Here is a 27,895-nt window from a genome sequence, read left to right on the forward strand (position 1 = left end):
GGAAAGCCCAGTTCCATTTCTCCAGCCACAGCCGTTCTCAATCTAGAAATCACTTAAATAGGAGCTGCCTGACAAAGTGAAGTAGACCACAAGATCCTCACAAGCGAGACATCAGGCTGCGATCCAAAGACATTCAGGAACAAATGAGGAACAAAGTCATTGAGATCCATCAGTGTGGAAACGGTGACAAAGCCATTTGTAAAGTTTTGGGACTCCAGCGAACCACAGGGAGAGACATTGTCCACAAATGGGGACAACATGGAAACATGCACATTGTGTGAATACTGAATGGTCTGTATCTGCTTTATCTTTATGAAACAGTTTAATGTGAATGTTCCTTTGCACACGTCCCATGAAGCTTGATCTGTAGCATGACGTCATTTCTCCCGATTGAATTCACATCTGGTGAAAGTACAGTGACAGGTCCATTTCTTATTTGTTATCCATTCATCTTCTTCATGAATATATTCCAGCACCTCGTCGCTGTGTGACGCCTGACTGACAGTCTGTGGTCGTCTGTAAGTAGTGGTAGAAGAAGAAGAGGTGCTCCATGTGGACATGAAGGACAAAGCTGTGTGTGAGAGTGATGTAATGTCCATGTCTCCATGCTGCTCTGACCCCCCTCCTCCTTTCAGGGTGGAGCCTGATGGAGTCCGATGGTTGAGACCAGGTCTGAGGAAGTGTAAGTGTGCTTTGATTCATGAAGATTCAACCATCTTCACACTGTGACATCACTCATTCACCTCTGTGACGTCATCATCAACGTGTCAGTAGATGAACACATGATTAATAACTGCAGCTGTATTGTGTCGTGTTCTCTCATCAGATTCCTGTGAACTCACAATCGACACAAACACAGTAAACAAACAACTCAAACTGTCTGACAACAACAGGAAGGTGACACGTGTGGAGGAGGATCAGTCACATCCTGATCATCCAGACAGATTTGACTACTGGCCTCAGCTGCTGTGTAGAACTGGTCTGACTGGTCGCTGTTACTGGGAGGTCGAGTGGAGCGGAAGTGTTCATGTATCAGTGAGTTACAGAGGAATCAGGAGGAAAGGAGACAGTTTAGACTGTTTGTTTGGAGAGAGTGATCAGTCCTGGTGTCTGAGATGCTTTAATAATGGTTACTATGTCTGTCACAATAAGACAGGAACACGCATCACCTCCTCCTCCTCCTCCTCCTCTCATAGAGTAGCAGTGTATGTGGACTGTCCTGCTGGCTCTCTGTCCTTCTACAGAGTCTCCTCTGACACACTGATCCACCTCCACACCTTCAGCACCACATTCACTGAACCTCTTTATCCTGGGTTGGGGTTCTTGCCTGGTTATGGTTCCTCAGTGTCTCTGTGTCCTCTTCAGGAGGGAGAGTCTCCTCCTGGTGGAGAACCTTCCTCTCTGCTCACCACATAGTTCAGTCTGTACAGCTGATGGTGGTTCATGTGGGTGTAGATGCAGGTGGAGCAGGTGAGGGGTACCTGAGCTGGTCTGGACTCTGGGGGGTCCACAGCTCTCTGGGACTCAGATGGAAGTGTGAAAGAGCTCAGCTTAATGCTGCTGTGCTCCTTCAATCAATAGATGATCATTTAGATATTGGCTCCTAATTAGGCTTTAATCTTCATCTTTATGTGTGCAAGAAGACATTTTATAAGACGCTCTTTCATCTGTCCCCCCATATGAGACAAATGTGTCCTTATGTGTGTGTGCGCTTCATCAGCAATAATAAAAACAAGGTGAAGAAGGAAAATATGAATGTGTAATTCTTTTTGAGCCCATTTTAACTTCAAATCTTTCTAAATCTGTTGAGTGAAATCAAATCTAATTTCACATAATCAGCTTTGTTTTGAACAAGAAGCTTTTTAATGGTTCAGCAAACCTCTCAAGGAAATATTGAATATGCGTTACTTGTGTTTTTATTCCCTATAATGTCATTTACAACATTTACTCCATGTGTTACTTTAACAGAAATAGAATTGTTTGGCTCTAATGTTAATAAATGACTTTTTTGGAAACAACTGTACATGTTTAAACAGGCCATCAAATAAAGATGCTTTCAACACGCTGTATTATTTCTTTTGACATGAAATACTCTGATCCTTTTTAAAGATGCTGTACTATTGACTTTTGTACTATTTCCTCCATAATATCTGTATTTATTCTACAGCCCTGTTGCTGTGTCAATAGCACAGAGGAAACATTGGTGGTGCAGCATGTTGAAGAAGGAAGTGAGTAAATAAAGAAATGAGTAATGAATAAGTTGCTTTATTAACCTTATTAACCTTCACGCAGAGCCGTCTCACAACAACACAAACTACTGAGCTCGCTACTTCAGGTGCAACTTGAAGCTTTCATTCTGCACCAAATATCACACTTAAGTCACCAACAAAAACACACAAAGCACAAGCACACATTTGATAACTGTGGTGGAAATTGTGGATTTAGGCCTTGTGAGAAATCAAAAGTATCAGAGACTCGCTTATGATTAAGTATTTTACTAATTAGGATATAGGAAAAATCATAAGTATACAAGAATCATCAACACAAGCCGTAAGCACAGACAGAAGTCAAATGACTACAATTCAGCTGAAAAGGGACAGAATGTTCCTTCCCCCAAAAGGAGCAGGAAGATCTGACAAAGTTTCTGGGGGGAACCAGGAGCTTTTATACATCTCTGAAGGTCCGAGGAATGGTAACCAGATGTTGTTTCGGGAACCTCCGCGACCCTCTTAGTGGGACCAAATCAATCATTTAGACAGAGAGGAAAACACAGGAGAAAGGTAAATAGAAGAACATGATATGGTCTGTCCAAGCCACATATGGATTTCATCGTAGACTAGGTCAGGTCACGAGTTTCCCAAGAAAGGTCACATACGAGTTCTTGAGACTCTCACAATATGCACCTCAACAAATTCTCCCCCGACATCCCTCTCTTTTTGTCATTCTTTGACAACTAAGAAATCAGGAAAACGTTAAACAATCAATTGAAAAGAAAAAAAAGAATAGTAAACATAACAACTCTTAGAACACACATCAGTGGTGTAAATTCACGAAGATTCAGAACACCACATCATTAACTTCTAAGTGCATGTGAACCCTTGCTACCACTAACACGCATATTTTGTTTGGTTACACACAATCCTCACATTCGTCGTCACTGTCAAGGCTATCCGGATATGGTGGAGTCCATTTCTGAACTGGACGCTGTGTAGTAATACTTATGTGTTCAACTGATACATAAGTACTGACAACCTTCCTTACAAAGAGCTTCAAAACAGTTACAATTAGTGTTATGACAATTACAGACAGAATGATGCCCCCCAACACCCATAGCAGTCCTTTAAAGAGAGAAGTTTCCCACGATCCAACCCATGCCTGCATTCCCCCAAAAGGATTCCAGCCGTGGTCCTCATGCAGCTCCTTAATGCCTTGTTCTGTGTCTGCCACCACATCATAAACTGATGATGTTGCATCAGAGATGTAAGTGCAACATTCAGTGTTAATTACCTTGCATACCCCACCTTGTGAGGCCAAAACGAGGTCCAGAGCCATTCTATTTTGTAATACCATGTGTTTGATGTCATTTACTCCTTCTGCATTTCGGAAAGTGCTATTGAAGTCTTATTCATGTGCCTTTCCAGTACTGTTGAGAGTGCCATTATTTCCTCCTGGCTCCTGTAGGTGCCATAGGACGGTATTAGTATGCTCAAAATCCTTGAACCTAGTGAAATGGCACGTTTATGACGTACATGGAACGGAGCAAGTTCCTTGGAGTCAGCCTGTCTAATCAGGGGTATAAGGTATGCTAAATAGCATTTCCCAGTAACTGACCTTTTATGAAGGTTCCCTATGACAGGAACACAGCTATAAGCGATGTTGCCGCAAACTAAATAAACCTGTTCTGGTAATGCAAGATCTTTAGATTCAGTGGTAAAGCTGATAATATCATTACTACAGTCACTCGTACCTAGATGAAATCCATCCAGAGCATATAAGTTAACACAGCGGCTGACATTCGTTAAGGGATGGACCGGAATGGGAGGTGCTGGTTTGGTACAATCTCTACTCGGAGGTCTGGCTGGGATTAAAGGTTTACTACAATTATGTCTACTCCAGGTTGAGTGTGTGACTTTAAAATCGTTTGCCCAGGGGATGCCCTGTATGCCCATTTCCAAACGAATAGGTGCTGTATTTGGTAAGAGAGCACATGCAGTTTTTAACACTTCACTGTCAGCTTTGCAATTAGTCTCACCGAGAGTCATTTGCACTTGATATCGTAACCCCTGTTGGACATATCTTTTGTAATAGGTTAATCTAAACAACATCACTTGATTAATACCTATAAGTCTATTTTCACGATTGAACCACTTAACTGCAAAACGTACAACTTTCCCCTTTTCACCCTCATAGGCAACTGTGCTTTGCGCTGTTGTCGCGGTATGCGGTGGAGAAGTGTAACAGTCTTCATCATTACTCACAAAACGATGAGATAGCCCAGGCCACCCCATGACATTCCAGTCGGCTTCCGTGAATGGCACAGGAACCAGCATAGGTGCTCTAGATGAAGTGGGCATATGCTGACATATCCAACAGTTAGAGACATTCCTTTCATTGGCAAAGTCATTCATAATAGTCAACGCAATATTGTGATGCTCGTACGGTGGTGTACGGGTTGGAAGTTTCCTTAACTGTAGGCTTACTTGGCACGCATACTGCCAATCCAGCCGAGTGAAGTGGGCTGGCTCAGTCGTACAGTCTGCAGGTCGAGCGCACCAGAACGGTTATTCCCAACTCGAATCGTATCTGGGACTTAGAGACACCGTGCAAGTATCATTTGACTGACACTGAGTCCTTACGTCCTCTGAGTTCAGGACGGCCCAGTGACCTAAGTGCGGCGCGCTCATCCGTAACAGGTAAGCTTTACAACCCTCCTTCCCGCACCCCCCTCTTGGACACTTGAAGGAGATCAAACCTCGCCTCCAAGTTGCTTTGGTGGGGGGCTGTTCTGGCCTGAGGCAGGTCAGGGCCTGTGGTTTAACGGCCTCGTAAATTATTTCAGGTGGTACTGTTTTAGGCTGTGTCTCACTGACAGGTTCTTTTGCATTTTTCCCTCCAATTGCTGGAGCCAGTGTAGGCCGGTATCTCCTGGCACGTTCGCGGTTTACTGCACCAGAATGGTGGATCTGCTAGATCAAATGTTGCGCGCACCCACACAGTACATACTCTATCTCTTCGTACCCCGGGAACACACACAACTTCAACTACGGGACTTTCTATTTTAACCCATACATCATGTTCGATTGTGTAGAGCAAACACTCTGCCTCGTCGCATTGTTTTGCTGGACAGTGGAAGCTTATTTTCCCTTCCTGAAATTCTCTATTGGAGAGGTGGAGAAGGCTGGTATCCGTGATGTTCACATAAGGGGGTTGTAACTCATTGATTGTGAAGGGAATCAGCACTGATGTGGCCAGTGATAGTGATAAGCACATGTTCATACTCAGGCTCCAACCATGCTTTCCTGGAGTGTTCTTTGGCGCTAGAGATCTGTCTTTTATCGCTGTTCTCCGGGCGGCTGTCGTCCTTGCTGTCTCTGCCATCTCTGCTGCTTCCGCTGGGCTCGTTGGTGTCTTGGAACACTGCAGTGGGGGGGGAGGGCTCTCCACCCTGCAACCCCCTAACCGGAACCAGATGTAGGTGCTCCTTCGCCTCCTGGACCCGGGATGTGTTTGCAGTGACTGGCGTGAACCCACGTCGCTTTCCCTTGCACCTTAACTGCCGTCTCCGTGGTCAGGAGTACTTGGAAGGGCCCCGTGTAGCGTCTTTGCTTCCAGTGCTTTCTCCGGTGGTCCTTGATGAGGACCCAGTCTCCTGGTTTCAGGTGGTGCTGGACTGCAGTAGCCGGGGATGGAAGCGCCGCTTTTACCTGCCCGTGCAGTGCTGAGAGTGAGGAAGAGAGGTTGGCACAATATCTCAGCATGCTATCTTCATAATTACCAGTTGTCATAGCTAGTTTTACTGGACCCACCCCAGTGCAGGGGGGTTTCCCAAACACTATCTCAAAAGGGCTAAGACTGTGTTTGTTCCTGATACGCATGCGCATGTGGAAAAGCACTAATGGAAGTGCCTTCACCCACGATAGCCCCGTTTCCTCACAGCACTTTGCAAGCTTAGATGTAATTGTGCCGTTCAACTGCACCTGCTGACTGTGGATGGTAAGAACAGTGATGTCTGATGTTAAAACCTAGATATTGTGAAATTTCATCAATGGCCTGGTTTGCAAACCCAGGACCATTATCACTGCTAATAAGTTGAGGTATGCCCCAGCGAGGAATAATCTCTCTCATTAGAATCTTTGCTACTGTTCCTGCGCCCTGCTTGGACGTGGGGAAAACTTCTACCCATTTGCTAAACATGCAGACTACCACCAAGCAGTATTTCTTTCCCTCCGATGGAGTTAACTCAATAAAATCCATCATTAAATGCTCAAACGGTTTATCTGGAGCCGGGTGACCTTGTTGTGGCACTTTAATTGCCCCGGATGCATTATTTGCTGCACAAATAACACATTTCCTGCAAAATTCTGCTGCAAAAGTTGAAAACCCTCTTGTGTACCAATTTGCATTTATAGCAGTGCACATCCCCCCTTTGCCCACGTGGTCTCTTCCGTGAGACAATCTGGCATAAGTGTGGAAGAGAGCACGTGGCAAACAAGGCCTACTGTCTGGTCCCGTCCAGATTCCGCCCTCAAGAACGGCACCAGATCGTTTCCACAGGGAACGCTCCTGTGTACTGGCAAGAGATTGAAGTGTGGGAAGATCGGCATGCGGACTAGGATCGGTCGGTGTGGAAGAGAGCATTTGAGCGAGGGGGAAAAGGAAGCCTTGTGAGGCTGCCTTCTTTGCTGCCGCATCCGCTCCCCTGTTTCCTATGGATACAGGGTCAAGAGAAGAAGTGTGAGCTTCACATTTAATGACTGCAATGGCTCTGGGCAATAAAATGGCATTCAGAAGAGCCGACACAAGGGTATGATGTGCAATAGGCTTGCCATACGACGTAAGAAACCCTCTGTGTCTCCAAAGAGCTCCGAAATCATGCACCACACCAAAAGCATAACGTGAATCTGTATAGATGTTAACGGGTTTGCCTTCAGCTACCTTACATGCCTCCGTGAGTGCAATCAGCTCTGCTGCCTGAGCTGAGAAGTGTGAAGGAAGCCTGCCACTAACAAGTGTGCCGTGTGATGTAACCACCGAAAACCCAACCTGACCGCTGCCTGTTTCGGGTGAGCGAGAAGCGGAGCCGTCCACAAACAGCTCAAGATCTGCATTGGGAAGAGGTGTGTCCAACAGATCAGGCCGTGGAACGCATGTCTGCTGCAAGACTTCGACACAATCATGAGGCTCCCCGTCATCTGCAGTCGGGAGGAGTTTAGCCGGGTTAAGGACATTGCATCGTTTGACAATTACGTTAGGCAGTTCTAACAACGTTGTATGATACCTGAGCCATCTCTGAGCAGAGAGGTGAGAAGTCTTCTGGCCATGTAAGATATGGGAGACAGCATGGGGGACCATAAGTGTGACATCACAGTAGCCCACAATGTCGCGTGATGCTAAAATGGCTTTCTCGGCTGCTGCCACTGCTCGCAAACAGAGAGGAAGACCCGAAGCAACAGGGTCAAGTTTTGAGGAGAAGTAGGCAACCGGCCTAAGTTTCCCTCCATGAGGCTGACACAAAACTGATGTCATATAGCAGTCCTTCTGGTCTATAAACTGGGTGTACGGCAAGTCAGGTCTCGGTAGGCCCAAAGTCGGAGCCTGTGATAAGGAAGTCTTTAAGTCCTGAAAAGCCTTTTCAGCTTCAGTAGTCCAAGTCAGTTTGTCATGCGCCCTGAGGCCTTTACCATGGACCATGAACGAGAGAGGTCCCTCTCTTTCTGAATAATTTGGGATCCACTGTCTACAGTATGAAGTCATCCCCAGGAAACTCATCATTTGTTTTTTTGTAATTGGTTTTGGTACCGATTGAATTGCCCCAATACGTTTGGGAGAGAGGGATTTGCCCTCAGCTGTGATCACATGTCCCAGATAAGTCACTTGTTCCAGAGCAAATTTAAGTTTTTGCAGGCAAGCCTTATGTCCGTTCTCTGCCAAATGTTTAAGTAGCGCTACCGTGTCAATTTTACAAGCCTCTTTTGATAGGCTGCAAATCATCATATCATCCACATAATTTAGAAGGGCCGACCCTGCAGGGAGGTGTACATTTTGTAGATTCTCGCTAAGCGCTCTGTGGAATACCCCTGGGCTTTCGTGGTAACCCATTGGACATCTGGTCCACGTGTAGCCGCGGCCATTAAAAGAAAACCCAAACCAGCTTTGACTATCTGGGTGAACTGGAACAGAAAAGAATGCATTGGCCAGGTCAATAACAGAAAAATGCGTGGAGCCTGGTGGGACCAGTGACAAGATTGTATGTGGATTTGCCACTTCTGGTGCTAACTGATAGGTGGCTGCATTTACTGCTTGCAAATCCTGCACAAATCTCCATTCTGTGGGCTGACCTTTATCGCGAATCTTTTTTACCGGAAAAATAGGTGTACGGACAGGTAAATCTTCACATGGTACAATAATACCTGATTTTAAAAGGGATTCAAACACTGGTTTTATACCCACAATAGCTTCTTGTTTGAGTGGGTATTGTTTAAGGCACGGCCTGTAATTTGACTTAGGACACACAACCAATGACGCCGCACCTTTTATGAGACCCACATCGTACTTGTGTGCGGCCCACAGTGAAGGCGGTACTTGTGACAGCTCTGGAATTTCGTCTGCTGCTGCTATCGGATACAATTCTGCGTATTGTGTGTGTTCGTCGACGAGCTCTACCGTTCTGTGTACACTTACTCGTGTGCTCAATGTAGTGCGACCTACATTACCACTAGCGCTATACTCTTCATGAGGATCCTCTGCACCCGGTCTGAAATCTGTTAGGCCGAGACACTGCTGCAACCATGGACCAAGATCCTGCCATTCCCAGTGAGATGGTTTAGCCAATGAAATGTGTGGAGTGGAACCAAAGAACACTTTTTCCTGGGAGGGAGAGAGAGATACAGACACCGCAGCAGCCTCCTCTGACCAATACACATGCTTCAAACACAATCTCTCTTTCTCCAACTTTTGGTCATGCCACACATCCTCGTACCTTCTGTCTGGCCCTATGCTTACGTGGGATGTACAATGTAATGATTGTTCGTGCATGCAACCTTCTGCTGCAGTACTGTGTGTTTTTACAATTTTAACAAGGTCATGAGTAATTGGTGTTTCCTGGTCTAACATTAGTTTCCATTCATATACGTAAAGGAGGGGTTTTGGACTACAGTTAAACATCTGAATTAATGGGAGCTCAGCTTTTTTCAACACCTTGATGCCATCTGATGTTGAGCTTAACGCAATGCCAAAGTAACACATCAGATCTCTCCCCATCAGATTCACCGGGCAATTTTGTGACACCAGAAAAGAATGTTTCGTCATCTGGTCATCAAGCTCACATCTTAAAGGAACAGAGCAACTCTCTGAAACGGGAACACCGCTTGATCCCACTGTAAGACGTGTTCTGCCACTCCTTTTTGGAGGCTGGGGCAGGGCATCTATTCTTAAAACTGAGTTTGTAGCTCCCGAGTCAACTAAAAATGTTACTGGATGGCTAGAAATCATCAATGTTAATTGGGGAAATTTCTTATATCCTGGGTTACTAACATACATGGCAAAATTTAAGATGTGTGTGGTTGTGCCAGCGCTAACTGTTTTGTTCTGTATATGAGTGTGGGTAGGGTGCATTACTTTCTCCTCTGTGGTGGGGTGATCCGTCTCTGGGGTCCGCCCCTCCAACTGTCCCTCTCAGTCAGACGCGTGGTGTGATGGCCTCATGCCTTTGTCCTCCGGACACTCTGCTTGCCAATGTCCTTGTTTTCCACAGTTGTGACAAATATTTGGATCATACCTTCTGTAACTTCGGTCTGATCTGCCTCTGCCACGAGCCCTTCCGTAGCCTCTTCCTCTTCCACGTTGGCCTTGGGCAAATTTGTGGGTTGGCTCTGCAAGCGTGTTGAACATCGCAAACTGAGCTTCTTCCAGTCTTTTTTGTCTGCCCTCTTTCTTTTGTTCATCTTTTCTGTGTAATTCATCTTCAGCATGTTCAGCGTGCTGAAGGATGTCCGCAAGAGCACATGTTTTCCAGGTTACACATGATCTCTTCACCATCCGTATAAGCTTAGGTCTCATTCTGCTCATGAAATGTTCTTTCAGATGGCATTAGGGGCTGTGCCCCCATTGGATCAGGTCGGTTGAGACCGCTGTGAGTGTCAAAGGCTGTCGTCAGGCGCGACAGGAAGGAGCTGCATTTTTCTTGTGGCCCTTGTGTCATAGAAGTGATGGTGGAAAGGTTCAGTCTCAGAGGAAATTGTTCTTTTACCATCACGATGAGAGCATCAACAGCGTTTCTAAAGGCCGCGTTTGTGTCATTCTCATAATCAGGATCTTTCAGGCGAGCAGTCATTCTTGTGGAGGTGAATACACTTTGAATCTTATGATAGTCATTTGTCAGCAGTCTGCTCATCAAACGCCGCAGCTCTGACATGGTAGGACGGTATTCTCTGACAAATTGCTTCAGATCAGTCTCCCACTTAGCAAGATTATCCTTAGAATTACAAACGTGGCTCATTGCTTCGGCCACGTCGGTGTCGGACCAGGGTCTGAACACCAACATCGTCCCTTGTGCACCCGCCACTTCTACCATTGGAAAAGAAGCTTCAGAATCAAACAATGCCTCCTGTTTTCCTCTTAGCAAGGCCCACCTTTGTTGAGCCTGCGAGCGGGTCATAGCAGGTGAAAAGGTCGTCTAGCTGGCGTGGGAGGTTGAATCTGGCCTCTCTCCTGGCGGGCTGTTGTCAAGCCGAGGAAGGTTCGCTTGTGCTGCATCCTGCTGAGGAAGCTGGGGGCTCACGTAGGCTGGAGGAGCAGTGAGGGGAGGGGGGGAGTCCAGATCCGTGTCCACCAATCTCTTCAGGATCTCAGAAAAACAAGGATAAAGTGTTTTAGGATTACAGGGGGTACATATTTCAGCACCTTTTGTAGACTCTTTGTTTTTTAATGAATTAAATGCTTTGAACCTCTTTCTCTCCCTTCTCTCCGACTCATACTTCCACATCTTGAAGGCTTCCCAGTCTGCCTTAAATACCACATTCTTCTTCTGCTTTCTTCTCGACAGGCCTGCATGCTGAGCTGCATCGTTCTTCTCCTTTTCCCTCAGTTGCAATTCTAACTGTTGTTCAACCCACCTTTGTATTAGATTCAAACTGCCAGGATAACGCTCTGACATAAATTTACACAATGGTGGCAGGATATTAGTCTCATGGTTTTCACCTGTCTCCCCTTTACTCTGAACACTACCCATTAGTTATCTGTATCTGTATGCAAGGAGTGTACGCGCCTATAAAGGTGCGCACAAACGGAGAAATACCACACGTATAACTAAGGCAAGTCAGTTGACCGTTGCTCTCTCTGGCCACTCAGTCTACTGCATTTATCCAAAGTTGGCCTGTGAATTTTCAGGAGACACAGGATATGCAACTCGAGAAAATACCACAGGTGACCCAAACACGTCTGTCTACAACACACTCGTTGTGAGATAGGCCTAAAACCCTTTTGTCATGACTCTGTCTGTCTGAAAATAATTTTGATCTCTCACCGCGTGTTCTTCGTTTCTTTCCTTGAACTGGATGGATCGGCAATCCAGGTCTCGTCGGGACGGCAGCTTCTCACCCTCAGGGAGGAATCACCTATACTATATGGCCTCCTGTCCGTCCGTCAGAGTCCAGATGTTGTTTCGGGAACCTCCGCGACACTCCCTTAGTGGGACCAAATCAATCATTTAGACAGAGAGGAAAACACAGGAGAAAGGTAAATAGAAGAACATGATATGGTCTGTCCAAGCCACATATGGATTTCATCGTAGACTAGGTCAGGTCACGAGTTTCCCAAGAAAGGTCACATACGAGTTCTTGAGACTCTCACAATATGCACCTCAACAAATTCTCCCCCGACAATAACAGGGTGGAGTTTATCTCCTCACAAAGTGGAGTATTGAAAGTGTTAAATGGGATTTCCCGCCAAAATAAAAGACAAACAGCAGCAGCATTGCCACTAAATGCAATAAAACACGCGTTGTGCAGCGTGGACAGAAAGAGGAACGGCTTTAACTTTCCATCTCTTAATAACATGGTTATTGTAGCTGAAAGAAATGATTACAATAAAGTACATCCTCATTCTGCTCTAAAGCAGGTGTGTCAAACTCATCGTAGGTCACTTTGATCTCCAGCCATGTCCAGGGCTGATATGAAGGTCCAAGGTGATTCTATGTGGACGTTTCTCCAGGTTTCATGGCTCGGCTTGACCTCCTCACGCACAAACGCATGAGGACCGTCACCGACTACTTCCTGGCTCCCTGATGGGAAGCTTCCGGATGCTTCTCTGTTTGAGGTGAATGCTTTTAATTTGTGTCGTCAGTGAAATAGACTCATGAAGATGATTCAATGAGAGGACGATCGGGATCAATCTCTCTATGAATAAATGCTACTGACTGATTAATGCTCAAAACAAGCTCACATGGGACAGTATTACATATTATATTTGGACTTCCGTGACACTAATGCACACTTCATATGTATTTGTGTCATATGTATGTATATAACAGAGTTTGGGTAACCTTCAATATTTATCTCCATAAGATATTTCATGGGCTTTTTTAGAGTAAAGTACAAGTTCCTGTTGTCATGCAGAAGGAAGTATTAGAATGTGACTCCAAAGCTGAAGTCATTTAGTGAGTGTTACACACTAAATGAAGACATGTCCAGGGGCCACATGTGAATTGAGTAGATGCATCTGATTGTTAGTGTTCATCTATTTTCATTTCAGGATGTTGCATTAATGCTCATTCAGGTTTATCGTCAGCTTGATGTGGGAGCTATTATTTAGTTACTTATTCTTGAATATAGTTGGATTAATTGTTTGGGTAATTGGATCACTAATTGCACCTGGAGGTTACTTAGGGGCACAGCCAGGTGGGACCAGCATGCACCTGGGTGACTAATAGGGTTTAGCAGTGAGACAGTGAGACAGAGCACTGCATAGGAAGGCAGACAAGTTGTATCGTATGTGTTGTGGATCCTGTGGAATAAAGGCGAAACAAAGGAAAAGATCGGCCAGACAATCCGCTTTCTTACTGCGTGACAGAAAACAAAAACTAGGTGCAGCAGTGACCCTTTGATTCAAAGATGTGTTGGTAACAAGGACAAATGGCCACTACAATTAGCATGTTTAATAAAACAGTTGTAATATGAATCAAACACAATAGTCATTTATGTCATAGAATTACTGTACACATGAACAGCCACAATGTAACGTTAAGACCTGAGCAGCACAGCATTTCTACCTCCCATGTGCTCAGAGTGAGTTACTTCCTCTGTGGGGAAAAACTGTTAGATCATCAGCTGTTAACAGCCTCATATGGTTTGGAGGAGTAAGAACATGATGTAGAGTCAAAGGGAGAGAGAACAGTTTCATTTTCTCTTTAGTTCAACACTGATATACAGAGTGAAGGTAAAAGATACAACTTACATTTTAAAATCAGAGTTTGTTGTGATTTCCATCATTGTGACCGTGGCACATGGAGTACAGAGGGTGTGCTGCAAACCGCAGGGTTGGTGGTTCAAATCCCAAGTCAAGACAGCCAAACCCCTAACTGCTCCCCAGGCGCCCTTATGTTGATTTGATCTAAGGAAGTTATTATTGCATCATGCTTTGAGTTAAGGTTACATCATCACTACTAGTTAACGTTTGACTGGTATTCAACGTTTAAACATATAAGGATTTAATTCCTGATCGATTATCATTACAGGCTTAGACTTTTCAGGAATCAGGAATCAGGAAACATTTATTAGCCAAAATATGTCAAACATACAAGGAATTTGTCTTGGCGGTTAGTGCGCGACAGTAGACAGACAAGACAACAGTGCACAAGTAATAAAATAAAGTGGAATGAAATGCTAATGCAATGGGTTAGTAGAATAAGGCTAAGGCTATGGGTTAGTATAAAACAAGGGAATAAAGTTAAAAAAATTTAAATATTAAAAAGTTAAAAAGAAAAATATTAAGCATAAAGTGCACTAACAAACAAGTAACAGACAAGAGACAAAGTGACACGTGACAAAGTGATGAATTACAGTTAAAGTGACATGTGCAGTGTGAGGGGGAGTGACCGGTGGAGTGTTATAGTCAGGCAGTGGGGGACCGGGCTCTGTTGATGAGCCCGACTGCCGACGGGAAGGAACTGTTCGTGTGGCGGGAGGTCGTAGTCCTGATGGACCTCAGCCTCCTGCCAGATGGAAGGGGCACAAACTGTTTTTGTCCGGGGTGGGAGGGGTCGGCCGCGATCTTTTTAGCTCGCTTCAGAGACCTGGAAGCGAACAAGTCCTGCAGGGACGGCAGATTGCAGCCGATCAGCCTCTCTGCAGAGCGGAGGACACGCTGCAGCCTGCCCTTGTCCTTGGCTGTGGCTGCAGCGTACCAGACGGTGATGGAGGAGCAGAGGATGGACTCCATGATGGCCGTGTAGAAGTGGACCATCATCGTCTTTGGCAGGTTGAGTTTCTTCAGCTGCCTCAGGAAGAACAACCTCTGCTGAGCCTTCTTGGTGATGGAGCTGATGTTCAGCTCCCACTTGAGGTCCTGGGTGATGAATTAATTGGCTTTTTAGTTTGAATTTAATTATGACTGTAGGGATTTTACCTTAAGATGATCGGGTTTTTGGGTTTTCCTCTTCTCTCTCCTGTGGAAGTGTTTACGCCGTATTGTATAAGTTTAATCTCAGGTTTCATTGAGTTGGACTTTTATTTTGAATTTGCTCAAGTCATAACTGGTTTGATTTTTTTCGAGCAGTTTGAGATTTTTGGGGATAATTTGACCTGTATTGATAGCGTTTTGACCTGTATTGTAGTTATTACTTTGACTCAGCGTTTTCATTGACTGTCTCACTTTCAGATCCAGTAGTTTACTTTGCATTGCTGATTTCAGTTGTCAATCTGATTCAACATGTTTTGTAGGTTTCATTAGTTTAGACTTTACATCATTTGTCTCCTCATAGTCAGTGACACAATAGCTCCTGGGACAAAAGGGACAGCTCAGGGTTCTTTAGATACACCAGGTTGCATCATGGTTACTTTTACAAGGACCAGAGAGCAGATGAAGATCAGATGGAGCCCAAAAAAAGAGAAAGGGAGTGGAGGAGGATGAAGAGATGCTTGAGAAGATGGCAGAAGAATGGGTGGTTCCCAACCAGGTCACCACCTGTGGGTGAAGACAGGCGCAAGGTGTGGAGGGAGACTGTAGCAGCAGGAAACCAAGCCACTACGGCTTATGTGGGAGCCGGCCGCTTAGATAAGTAAGAAGAGACGTGTCTGCACCAAGCGGCTGCTCGCCTACTGGAGGTCAGTCCACCCAAACACCCCCAAACCTGCTGTTGGACTGGCAGGAGAAGAAGCAGCAGATTGTGAGCCCGCTAAAGATGTCACCCCTCTCAGTGCAGACACCCATGCCCCCCCTCAGCTGTACCCAGAAATGACAGCAGCTGCACAGGAGAGGCCAGGTCCTTCCCGCCACATGCAGAGAAAAGGAGAACTTCAAACAGTCCCTTTGTGAAACCCAGCATCCAGAACAAGAACCTCTGTTCCATCTGAGAGGAGGAACGGGGGAAGTCGTGAGCGATGGAGAAGATGAGCCTGAGGGAAACAACAAAAGATGACATCGTCACATGAGGGTCACGAGAGCGTGGTGGTGGAAATAGGAGAAGAGGAAGAAGAAGCAGGTAGCTGTGAACATGAACACCAGGGGGCCACAGAAGAGCTGTCCATCACATCCGGACTCCTGTCCATCAAACCACATGTGCAGAGAACCCATCCAAACCACGGCGAAGGAGGAGAAGCTGCTGTTGGAGGACGTCCTCCTCAGAGACATTCTCAGATATCTGCAGCAGCAGAAGCAAACAGACAGCAAGACAGGAGACGATTGCAGGTGAGAGACAAACAGCCCCAATACCCCGTCCCCCCCAGAGGACAAATATCCAGCAGGTAGAGACCGTTCAATGGGTCTCCAGCAGACAACGTGGGGACAATAGATGACATGGATGTTATATATGTGGACAGGAGGACCATTGGTGCAGAGAGTGTCCCAGGAGTTATGAAAGGGACATGCGACCAAACGCTCCACCACGGCTGTTCTATACAACGCAGCCCGGCAGAACCAGAGGACGGGTCCACCTCCCCCCTCATACAACCCCCATAACTGGTGACACACCGACGCCCACTGCTTCCCAACAGCCCAGATAAGCAGCCTTAGTCTCCCCAGTTTACGACTCACATTCCAGGTAGAAGAAGGGAGAATAGAGAGTACAGACTATTGAGAGTGTCAGAAAATAGATTTACAACCAGTACGAAACATTGATTTACTAATAGAGGAAAACTGTCAGTAACAATGAGACACGGTTGTGAATGATTTAAATGAGGAATGAAGGTGATGAGAATTGTACATAGTGTCAGACTTGTGGAAAGCCTGTAAAAAGGCGTTTGATAGACGGTAAACGACTCAGTGTAGTCTTTAAAAAGACCGGTGGAAAGCCTGTAAAAAGGCTCAAATCCTGTAAAAAGGTTTTTGTTTTGATGGTAAATGACTGACTGAATGTGGTCTGTGAAAAAGGGTGTTGAATCTTTCAAAAGGCTACTTAACTCTGTAACGGACAGATGTCGCTGATAAATTCTCTGGAGAAAATATCTGAACTGCTCCCTCTGAACTCAGTAAGACAATGAACAGAAACATCTGATTCCGTATGCAAATGAATGTTGGAATAATACACACTCATGTGGGGCGAGCATTCCGTCACCATGGAGACGGGGTACAAACACGGCGCACAGTAAAATATGTATATACACACATCTCATAAGCAGCACGTTCAACAACGTCTCTAAAATTTCAGCCATTAACAAAGACTTTAATACAAGACATTGAATGACATTGTTCTGTATCACTATTGGTCAGAAAGTAACCTGTATTTAATTTGCCTACCTGAAACCCTTTGATGCTCACCTCAGAGTTCAGGGCCACCGTGATAGAGAGGGGGAGCTGCTGCTGTTCGGCTGTGCAGGAACCACTTCCTGTTGACCTGCAGACCACCGAGCCGCCACGCTGGAACACAGAAACCTGAGAGGAAAACACAAGTTTCATATAGAATATGACAGAGGAAGTAACCCTCGCTGTGTGAATTGAGACTTTAACACTAACTGTGTCCAGGGTGACGGGCAGACCCAGAGTCCGGCCTCCTTTATGCGCCTTTGCAGTGAGGACGTCGTACCAAACCTAAAACACAAACAGCCCTTCATGTAACAGGCGCCATGAGGTGACTTGTGAGTCACTAGAAGACGTTTGTTACCTGCTGCTTGATTTACCTCACCAGATCCAGGAAGAAGGACTCGCACAGCTTGAACACGCGGCTTGGTTACAGGACTGGCCAGCAGTGCTCCACCTACATACAATCAAAGACAGTTAAGATCATAAAAGTGAGAACTTCACCCAGTAAAAAAAGGTATTTATCACCAATCATATACTGGTGGTCCACAGCGAAGGTGCTCTGTTCTCCTGGGAACTCCACCCAGAGAGGTCTGTGCGCGTTTGAATAAAACAAGCATTTCCATAAGCTCTTCTTAAAAAGTGGATCTACTGATGTTTTAATGACCAACTTAAAACATGACAAACATGGACCTCTAGTGTCAGAAAGCAGAAGGTAAAGTGGACAAACAGCCTGCAGTACTTCCACTGGGCAGCAGAGGGAGGCAGACGGAGGTGTGAGCCAGGTGGAACAGAGTGAACCAGTAAGGCAGCAAACAGGACCTGAGGGCACAAGAGGCAACACTCGGATCATTACACACTGAACAAAGAGGACTGTGCACGTCGACGCTGATATTTAACAAGGCCACCTCCTCTTTGTCCACTAAGACACATTTTGACGATTCGTCCTGTTTATTGTTTTTTCACGCTAATTGAAAAAAGACCTAGGAGATGATATTCATTAAGGGAAAGCAGTCTTTCCTGGTGGATCCAAATGGCTGTGACTCATTTGACTGAAACAGTCAGAGAAGCTCTGTTGGATCGCAGTGCGGACGGCGGCGGTGACTTTCTCCCCAAACAGCTTCGTCCCCTTTGCAGACTGAGAGCTCCCGGCGTCTCGCTCGCTCTGCGGCTCTCTCCTCCTGATCGCCCTTACTGCATTTTAAAACCAGACCAACACCATCAAAACACATTCAGCTCAGCTGAGGCCGATTGCCTCCACCTGCCACGTTCCCTGAGCCCCTCCCCCTCTCTCTCCCCCCTCTGCAGACGAGCAAAAACCACGGCCACCACCACAGCAGAGTTCTGGAACGTTTTTATAAAGGGCCTAAAATGTCTGCAAGAGAGAGGCCTCAACCACTCAACAGTTTGACACCGGGACAGAACATTCCAGTCCAATGTTACAGCACCAAAGTCCCTCATTGGGAGCAACTCTACTTCCATTTGACCATTTTAGACATAAACTCTATTCAGTCAGAGAAACATTACCAGGCCAACAAGACCCCTCATAGATCTGCCCGTCTCTGTTCTTGATGAAGTGCCCCCCATCTCTGGCCTCATTAGACAAACACCAACCGGGGTCGATCTTGATGTGAGGATCGGTTATCACGACCAGCTGACAGAGAAGAAAAAAATGCACCATAATGATTCGTGACACCCAAAAACAAACAAGGCCGACAATGTACGCTAGAAACTCACCTTCCTCTTCCTCTCCTCCAGGTGGCGCTGCAGGTTGGCCGGTTGGGGGGAAAAGCGCGGCGTCCCAGGTGAAGTAACGCTTCCCCTCCGCGTGCTCGATATCCATCCAGATAACGTGGCACGGGATGTCGTGGCGGTCGAATCCAGCGTCCACAGCCTTCACGTCAGCCTCTTCGTCGTAGATCCAGCGGCTCTGGTGGTACCCGAGAGGAAACAAAGGGGGCGGGGCTTGATGTCCTGAGAGAGGGAGGAGAGACGAGTAGCCGTGACTTATGGATCATGTGAATATTGTCAACATGTGCAGAAACAAACTAAGAGGGGAAGTGATACAGAAAGCATCGTGTTCCTTCTCATTAATGTGTGTAATTTGCAACATACAAGACACAATAAACAGTAAACAACCTGATATCTGACGCTGCATCCTTATCATCCTTATCTAATCCTGTTGTGGGGGGTTTCTTTCCACATGCAAATAGTCCAATAGATTGTGTGCTGCACACTGGTACTGGGTGAACAGCTGCTGTGGACCGGGCCCGAGCAGAACCACGCTGTCCATCACACCTCTTTCTGTCAGTCTGTGGCTCCATGCGCCTCGTCTTCAGTGGGGGAGTTTGGCCGTGCTTAGAGAGGGAGGGGTTTGTAAAGTGGTTAAATGTGCATTTCTATATGTTTTCCAACATAAATGTAGTAATAAACGGGTTTATTGGCTGTTTGCCAGCAGGAGGACAAAAAGCAGCAGCAAAGTCTGCAGGACGGATCAATCGTTCCCAGTCACACAAACGGGATGAACTACGCAGCTGAAAGAAGAAGCTCTCTGACCGAGGACCAGATACTGTATGAGAAGCACACAGGAACAATACTCGCCCGAGGAGCCGACAAGCTGTGACCCACGTTAACAAGCGTCTCAGGCGTTCAGCCAGAACACCCAAAGTCCGGTCTGGTTTGTGGGCCACTAACAGCGGAACAGAGGCGTACGGGCCGAGGCGGCTGTACAAGTCGTACGCAAAGACATCCGGCTCATACAGCCGGTGAGGGTCCCCGTCACTGCCACGGCACATGAGCTAAAGATCATCAAGGGATTGTGAAAATGAAACATGGATGTTCCTGCTCGTGTCGTCTGCTTGTAGTTCATGTGTGTACCTGGTGTCTCTGGGCTGAAGGCCGTCGGCGTGCTCTGGTACACGAGGCTGGACCCGTGGAGACAGAGGTCGGACCCGATGCTGCTGGGACCTGGAGACGGACAACACGTTCATTTATACTTTAACTAAATATAGAAGGTATTTTAGCGAAGATCATGCTGGTGTTCCTCTCCGGTCCGATGCATCAGACGAGTGAAGATCTGTGGGAACTAAACTGTAAATATCTACAAGGCACAAGAGGAGTTTCAGTATCCGCCTCCATCAGAGAGCAGTGCAGCGCTACTCACATGAAAGGAGGAAGAACTTCGTTGCAGCTACAGAGACTTTAAGACATTTTGTCTCTCAGGTTTCATGTATTTTATTTCTTGTTTAGAGCGATAAACGGTTACGTTCATGCATTGTATCATTTTCCTATGATTCAGGGACACTGGAGTAAGATGGACTGTTGCACATATGTTGCTTATTACTTTGAGCTGGTGTGGTTGTGTCATATTTTCTGATCATGTCATTGTGAGGAGTTGTGTGTTGTGAGTCTTGCCGTGTTCGTCCTGTGATGTTGTATGTGGGATGAATGCAGCGTCACTTCTTCTTCTTCTTATTCTTATTATTACTTTGGCCACAACACAAATGTAGGATGGAGAAAAGTGCATCACTGGGTTTTTGGGCCACAGTGTGACGAGCTGTAAAGAAAACATTGATAGGTATGAAAGCCAAACGGTTGCCAGTCAGTACACACCTGAGCCAAAGAGCAACACCAACACTAAGTGTCCACTAGTGTCCTGTTCCAGTCAACCGGATGCTTTGTCCAATATTCACTCTGCTTTTTGTTCTGTCTCTCTAGCTGCTAAATGCTCCACTTTGGTCCCCACGCAGTAATAAACGTTGTCTCTGCTGTGGGAACTTCTCAACTCTAAGATGCAAAAACCTGCTGCATTGATTCAGTGACATTCAGTGATTATTTATTTGCAGCTTAACTGTGGCTATTTTCATCAATAACTTTTCTGCCAGCAGATCAAATTTAGCATCTCCTGAAAATGAGAATGCAAAGGAAGTTGTAGCGTGTGTATAAAGGCTCAGTGTTCAATGTGGGGGTTCAGGGTCCCTGCAGAGTCAGAATACAGCAGATGGACTCTACTACCCTTTCCACCACAGAGGGATGCTGCTGAGCCTTTGTTGTGGCTGTGCACTCGTGTCTTTCATCAGGACCTGACATTTCATCATTCATCATTTTACCATAACATTTGTTGTCTTGGCCAAAGTCCGACAGTCTTGTGCATCATGATGTTCAGGGCAATGGGTCGACCACAGCAGGCAGTTGGATTTGAATCTTCTCATCTGCTGATGCAAAGATACTTAGAACATAAACACTGACAAAGGAACTAGACAGTGTTGTAGACGTTTTTCACTTTTTCACACGAGCTGGGAACCTTCAGGAGCCCCCAGTGACCCCCAGTGACCCCCAGTGACTCCCAGTGACCCCCAGTGACCCCCAGTGACCCCCAGTGACTCCCAGTGACCCCCAGTGACTCCCAGTGACCCCCAGTGACTCCCAGTGACCCCCAGTGACTCCCAGTGACTCCCAGGGACGCCTGGTGACCCCCAGTGACCCCCAGTGACTCCCGGTGACCCCCAGTGACTCCGAGGGACGCACCGCACCCACTGTGTTCAAAAAATGAAGAAACTCCGGACAGACAGAAGACATGTTGGACTGAAAAGTTCAAATGAAAAGCCTTTAATAAAAGAAAAGGTGTTGTGCTGAAAAGAAGATCTCAGCTGAGGATCCGCTGGTTTGTGCATCAACAGGCCACAGAGGAGCTCATTGACTATCACATAGTGACCGTCTCTTGCTTCCACCAACCAATCAAGAACAATGGGTGCTTACAGATATTTATAGAGTTCAGTAAAGGTGTGAGAAGCAGTGTCCACACCCCTGGACACGTGACGCCTCCTGGTGCGTTCAAGTTGAGTAGTTATTTACAGAATATAGTGGTGCAATGAGGTATTACATTGGATGGCGCGTTCACTGTAACTCTCTGGGTCAATATAAGTGGTGCAAAGTATTACATGAATGCATTTTGATTGGTTACATTACATTGAACACAATCATAGCTGTGCATTGGTGTTATTCTATTGATTAGTGTCAACATGACAGCGGTGTCACACTATTCTCATGTCTTTATTGATCACATAGTGTCAGAATCAGGGCTGTATCCTGGTGGACACTAAATGCATTTTATTCATTGGTCTCATTCATGAAGCGTCGTCAGTCTGACTACTGTAACTCTCTCCTGCAGGTCTCCTGCTACCACCATTCCACCTCTGCAGCTCATCCACAATGCAGCAGCTCCACTGCTCTTTAACCTTCCTAAGTCCTCTAAACATGGTGCTCACGTACCGTGCTGTGAATGGATGGGGTCCAGCTTACATCCAGGACCTGGTCCAACCCGACATCCAGACCCGCACTCTCCGCTCTGCATGTGATAAACTGCTTGTTCCTCCTCACTGAGAGCAAAGGAACTCAAACAGTGAGTGTGATCCAGAATGCAACGACGTAACGGTGATCCTACAACACTGTTCTCCTGATCTGGAAACTTTCTTCATCCACTGCAAACCCTTTTATTCCCCCCGTGAGTTCGCTTCATTCATCCTGGTCGGTGTTTACATGCCGCCGGCGGGCAACGTGCACGAGGCACAGCGGACACTCGCCGACCAGATACGGCGTGTGGAGCGGACCAACCCGGACTCTTTAGTTATTGTCCTCGGGGACTTTAACAAAGGAAATCTCACCCATGAACTTCCTAAATACAGACAGTTTATTAAATGCCCACCAGAGAGGAGAACACGCTGGATCACTGTTACACCACAGTAAGCAGGGCTCATCACGCCGTCCCTCGTGCTGCACTGGGACACTCTGACCACGTCATGGTCCATCTGATTCCTGCATACAGGCAGAAACTAAAGCTCTGCAAACCTGTGCTGAGGGAATTCAAGAAGTGGACCAGTGAGGCGCTGGAGGATCTTCGGGCGTGCTTTGACTGCACAGACTGGGATGTTTTCAGGACGGCTACTGACAGTCTGGATGAGCTCACAGAGGCTGTAACTTCCTACATCGGCTTCTGTGAGGACAGCTGTGTACCATCATGCACCAGGGTGAGTTACAACAACGACAAACCCTGGTTCACAGCAGAGCTCAGAACACTACGCCTGCAGAAGGATCAGGCATTTAGGAGTGGGGACAAAGACTTGTACACAGAGGCAAAGTACAAGTTTAGCAAGGCGGTGAGAGACGCTAAACGACTGTACTCTGAGAAACTCCAACAACAGTTCTCAGCAAGTGACTCTGCTTCGGTCTGGAGAGGCCTCAAACACCTCACTAATGTAATGGGAAAATGATATGTGACCCTTTTAAATGCTTCATTTGTATAACCAGTTTATTAGTTGCAAGTGGTTAGATCACAAAGGCCCTGACATAAGAACTGATGTCTCCCTCTTGGATTAGATGTTTCCAGCGTCATAGCTGTAGAGACTGAACAAAGTGTTTGTTATGTCTATGACCACCTTTGTTTTAGCATGTTGGGAGAGCAAGGACACGGTCAAAGAACTGACGTGTCTCACATGGACAAGATGTTCCCAGTACCCTGGCTGTAGATACTCAACAAGATGGTCAAAGGTTTCTGTTGACGCCACCGATATCTAAACTTAGGTATAAGAACTGCCTCGATGTGTTGGGGCAGAAGGAGGTTCTTGACAGTCTACTGACCACGTAGCTGTTGTGACCCTTTTTCCCTTGCAAGGAAATAAACGGAGAAAAGACATACTTGACTCAGAGCCTTTGTTTCTTACTTAACGATTGTCTGTGCAAAATCTTCCACCACACCCTGGACAGAAGCTTGTAATCCACACACAGTAGAGACACAGGGCGCCAGTTGCCGATGTCCTGTAGGTTCCCCTTCTTCGGCAGTAGCGTTATGACCGCTCTGCGGCAGGACATCGGCATGGAACCAGAGCCAGACTCTCATAAAAACCTCCAGGACATCAGGTGCAAATATATCCCAGAATGCCTTAAAAATTCTGCGGGGAGGCCATCGATGCCAGGAGCACGCCGTCCCTGCATGCCCTGCAAGGCGGCCTTCAGCTCCTGCACCGTTATGGGTCTGTTGAGCGCTTTGTTGGTCTCCTCAGAGACTTGAGGTAGCCCGCTCACGAACTCCTCCGTCAGTGCTTCCTCCTCCCTGTACTCACTGGTGTAGAGGGAGGAGTAAAAGCTGACCGCTCGCCTCCTAATCTGGCATGGTTCCACCACCGGCAACCCTGTGTCTGCCAACAGCGCGTGGATCACCCTCCCCTGCCTGGACTTCACGCTCCCGTGACCCACCAACCCCCCCACGGCCAGACCGCAGTCCTCAACGGAGCACCCGAAGCCCGGCGCGAGCTTCACGCCGTGCTTCCGCGTCAGCCCCGTGAGGTCCGACATGCCGACCGGCTACAAAAACGCACAAACTAACACAGAAAGAGACCGAAGACGCACATACACACCAGCACGCATTCACCCCACAACACACACCAGAAACCACACCGAAAATAAACGAAATAACAGATAGAAAACACATCCAAACAATTCACCTCACGCTCCTTCCGCTCAGAGAGAGAGAGACAGAGAGAGAGATTTGATTTTGACAAACCTTTATTTTCTTATAAAAGACAAACACAAACAAGAATATTGCCTGATGACATTGAGGTCCGATCAATACACAGAAGAACGCGACGATCTCCTCTCAGCCAGTCCGCACCAGGCTCCTCTGCAGCATCAACGCACACCGCCCACTCCGCCGATGAACTGGTAGTCCATCTGGTCACTGGCTCCTCCCCTCCGCCGGTACTCCACTCAGTCCCCAGCAGCCCTCTCGTTGCCATTGTTGATCTTCTGGACAATCTTTCCCAGCCGGAAGACCTCCTGCTGCGTGTATCGGGAACTGCCTCGTTTGCTCGCACCCTCCCGAGCAGTACGACCGAATTTCTCCATATCCGGAAAGTAGTCCTCCAGCTTAATCCCCTTCATTTTCTTGGTGGTCTTCAGGAAGAGTTTCACCCTCCCCACGCTGTACCGATTGGTGGCCGTCCCGCCAGAGGAGACGCTGTCCGCAGAAGACCCCGGTCCTGCTGCGCCTCCTCCCTCTGTCTCTCTGTTCCCTGACCCCTTCTTGGCCTGAGAGCCCCCTCTGCTCTCCGTCTTTCTCTTCAGGCGGAGGACTTTCAACGCCTCTTCTTCTCCCTCCATGTCCATGTCGCTGTCCGTGAACAGGGTCCCTTCAATGTAGGTCCCCAAACCTGTTCCCGGCTCCTCTTGCCTCCCTTCACCCCCTTGACCCACCTGCTGGGCCCCACTCACCCCTTCATTCGCTGCGTCACCCGCCTGCCCCACCTGCTGGGCCCCACCCGTGTCTTCATTTACCCCGTCAGTCCCTCTCTCCACCAGCTGGACCCAGCTGGACCTAGAGAGTCACGTGTTTGTGTGTGGAAGTCGCTGGTGGCTTTATTTATTGATCATAGACTTTATTGCCCCGTGCATCCACACTGCTGCTTTTCATCAAGGACACATTTGTCCCGTATTTTCCTCCACGACTTTGTTCCCTCGTTTGTGGAGATCTCCCTCCATGAATCAGAGGCCATCCGGCGTCCTCATAGTCCGCCAATGACGGCTCATATTTACGCATTTCTTCCCACAAAAGCTCTTGAGTCTGATCCGTTACCCTGGACCAAGACGTCGGAGCCCAAAGTGTAGCTGCAGATGAACACACACTGCGTTACGCCGCGTATCACACAGTGTGTTATGAGTCTGCTGCAAGGGGCCCTTTGTTTCCTTCTACTGCGCCTCGCCAGTATTCATCTGTGATTGCACGCCTTCTCCTTCCAGCTTTTCTCCTCCCTCCACTGCGGGAGATTCTGACTCTTGACTTGTTGTTGTTGTTTTCTCTGGGGGGGGGGGGGGGGTTGTCTGCATAGTCTGTCAATCATGAATTAGTCGACATCTCGTCACTATTAGATTGGATTGGTTTGTCAGGTAGGTGAGGGAGGAAAATCCACTTTGGCAAAGATAAGTTGTTGCAAAGGGCAAAAGGCTCATCATTGCTTTTGGTTGTGGAAAGTCTTTGTGGCCAGAGATCCAGAACTGTGTGGTTTGGTTTGGTAAATGTTTCTGAACGTACGGTCAGTGGATAGTTGGATGAGCTGATCCTCCTCTGTCACTGTCAGGCGTGTGCCGTCTGCTGCGTTGTCTCTGGATGGAAACTGTCTCCAAGCCTTGTCCCTGCGCCGGGAGTCAGCCTCAGAAAAGTACTTCCCACATTGTCCTTCCAGCGCCTCTAAAGAACTGCGCGTGTTGCGGGAGGCGAGAGCACAGCAGAATCCCCCAGCTCATCCACTGACAGAAACATGGAAGATATTCCCTCCCCGATGAGAAAGCCTTCCATTCTGTCACACAGCTGATGGCGTGTGTATCGCCACCTTGCACGGAACTGTTTAGTTGGTTCAACTCAGCGAAAACGTCAGCAAGATATGAAAGTTTGGTGACACATTGTCAGTGAAAAGTGCAGCCAGCTCTGTGCGCTTTTGGAAAAGTCAAAACTCCCCAATAGATTTGCGTAGTTCCCCGTGAAAGCCGTCGCCCCTCAGAATGGTCCAGTAGCCCAGTGTGTTCTTCTCCCTCAGCAGCACAGAGATTAGAGAACAGACGCCTTTGCAAAGCACTCTTCTTGACTATATTTACAAGTTTACAACATAAGCAGAATGTTCAGGCTTCACGAGCAAATACAGAATCCCTTTGTGTTCATTTCCAAAGCCGCATTAAGACACACGTCACTTTATTTAATACGCTGCTTGCAAGTCGCTGTGTTGTGCCGGACGCTCAATCAAACATTTAGGACAAACCCACGGTCATGAAGATGCTCATCTAACGTTACATGGACTCTGCGTGAGGAAGAGGAGGAGGAAGAGGAGGAGGCGAAAACCAACCGGGTGTCTGGATACTAAATGTTTATATTCTCATCCAACCACAATCACACTCACTGTCCGCATAGCGACGTTTATCTGGATTTATCTCGTTTTTTTGTCTTTGTGTTGTTGAACTGCGACAAACCGGAAGTAACGAGGCTGTTTTTAAAATATGAGGAGTAGAAAGTACAGATATTTGCGTGAAAGTGTAAAGAGTTGAAGTAAAAAGTGGTCTGAAATAGAAATACTGCAGTAAAGTATAGATACCCAACATTTCTACTTGAGTACAGTAACAAAGTATTTGTACTTGGTTACTTGACACCTCTGTTGATGATGCTAATGCATGAACCCATGAATCCTTTAAACCATATAATGGTTAATATAAAACAGAAGGAGGTTTGTTTGGAATTGAACGCAGATGTGATGTGAATCCAGACGGGCTCGAGGCAGCAGCACAAATCCACCTCCTACTCCAACAGGGCTTCCACTGTTGAGGTCTAAAAAGCTGGATTTGTATGTCATCCTGCTGTGTGTGTGAGTGAGCGCAGGGAGGGAAGCTGCCTCCCTGTTTCTATAGAAACCAGTATTGTGTGATGGAACGCAGCGTTTGTGATGCGTAACCATGTGTGTGCTGTTCCATGTTGAAGTCCGGTCCTTCCTGGTCGTTTCAGGGCTGCAGAAGGTTCACTTGAAGGCCTTGGACGGGCAGCGGTACTCCACCCTGGAGAGGCAGTGCTTGCAGAGTGGCCTGCTCTTTGAGACCCCCGCTTCCCCGCCATCGACCACTCGCCGTCCCACCACGCCAACAGGATGGGACGCGTGGTGTGGAAGAGGCCTCGGTGAGGGAACGTAGATTCAGG

At 47.1% G+C, this 27,895-nt stretch overlaps 1 pseudogene across 1 annotated transcript in view; it reads right to left on the minus strand.

Moving 5' to 3' along the window:
• LOC120814248 (dual specificity calcium/calmodulin-dependent 3',5'-cyclic nucleotide phosphodiesterase 1A-like) overlaps window positions 1–26,971 on the minus strand; it is a 609,273-nt pseudogene extending 582,302 nt beyond the window's left edge. The window contains exon 1 of the transcript XR_013454338.1: window positions 26,252–26,971. The product of XR_013454338.1 is annotated as a dual specificity calcium/calmodulin-dependent 3',5'-cyclic nucleotide phosphodiesterase 1A-like (transcript). The remainder of the gene's footprint in view (window positions 1–26,251) is intronic.
• Window positions 26,972–27,895: the final 924 nt, after the last annotated feature.

The sequence above is a fragment of the Gasterosteus aculeatus genome, chromosome 21, assembly GCF_964276395.1.
Source record: "Gasterosteus aculeatus chromosome 21, fGasAcu3.hap1.1, whole genome shotgun sequence".
In the NCBI taxonomy this organism is placed as follows: Eukaryota; Metazoa; Chordata; class Actinopteri; order Perciformes; family Gasterosteidae; genus Gasterosteus; species Gasterosteus aculeatus.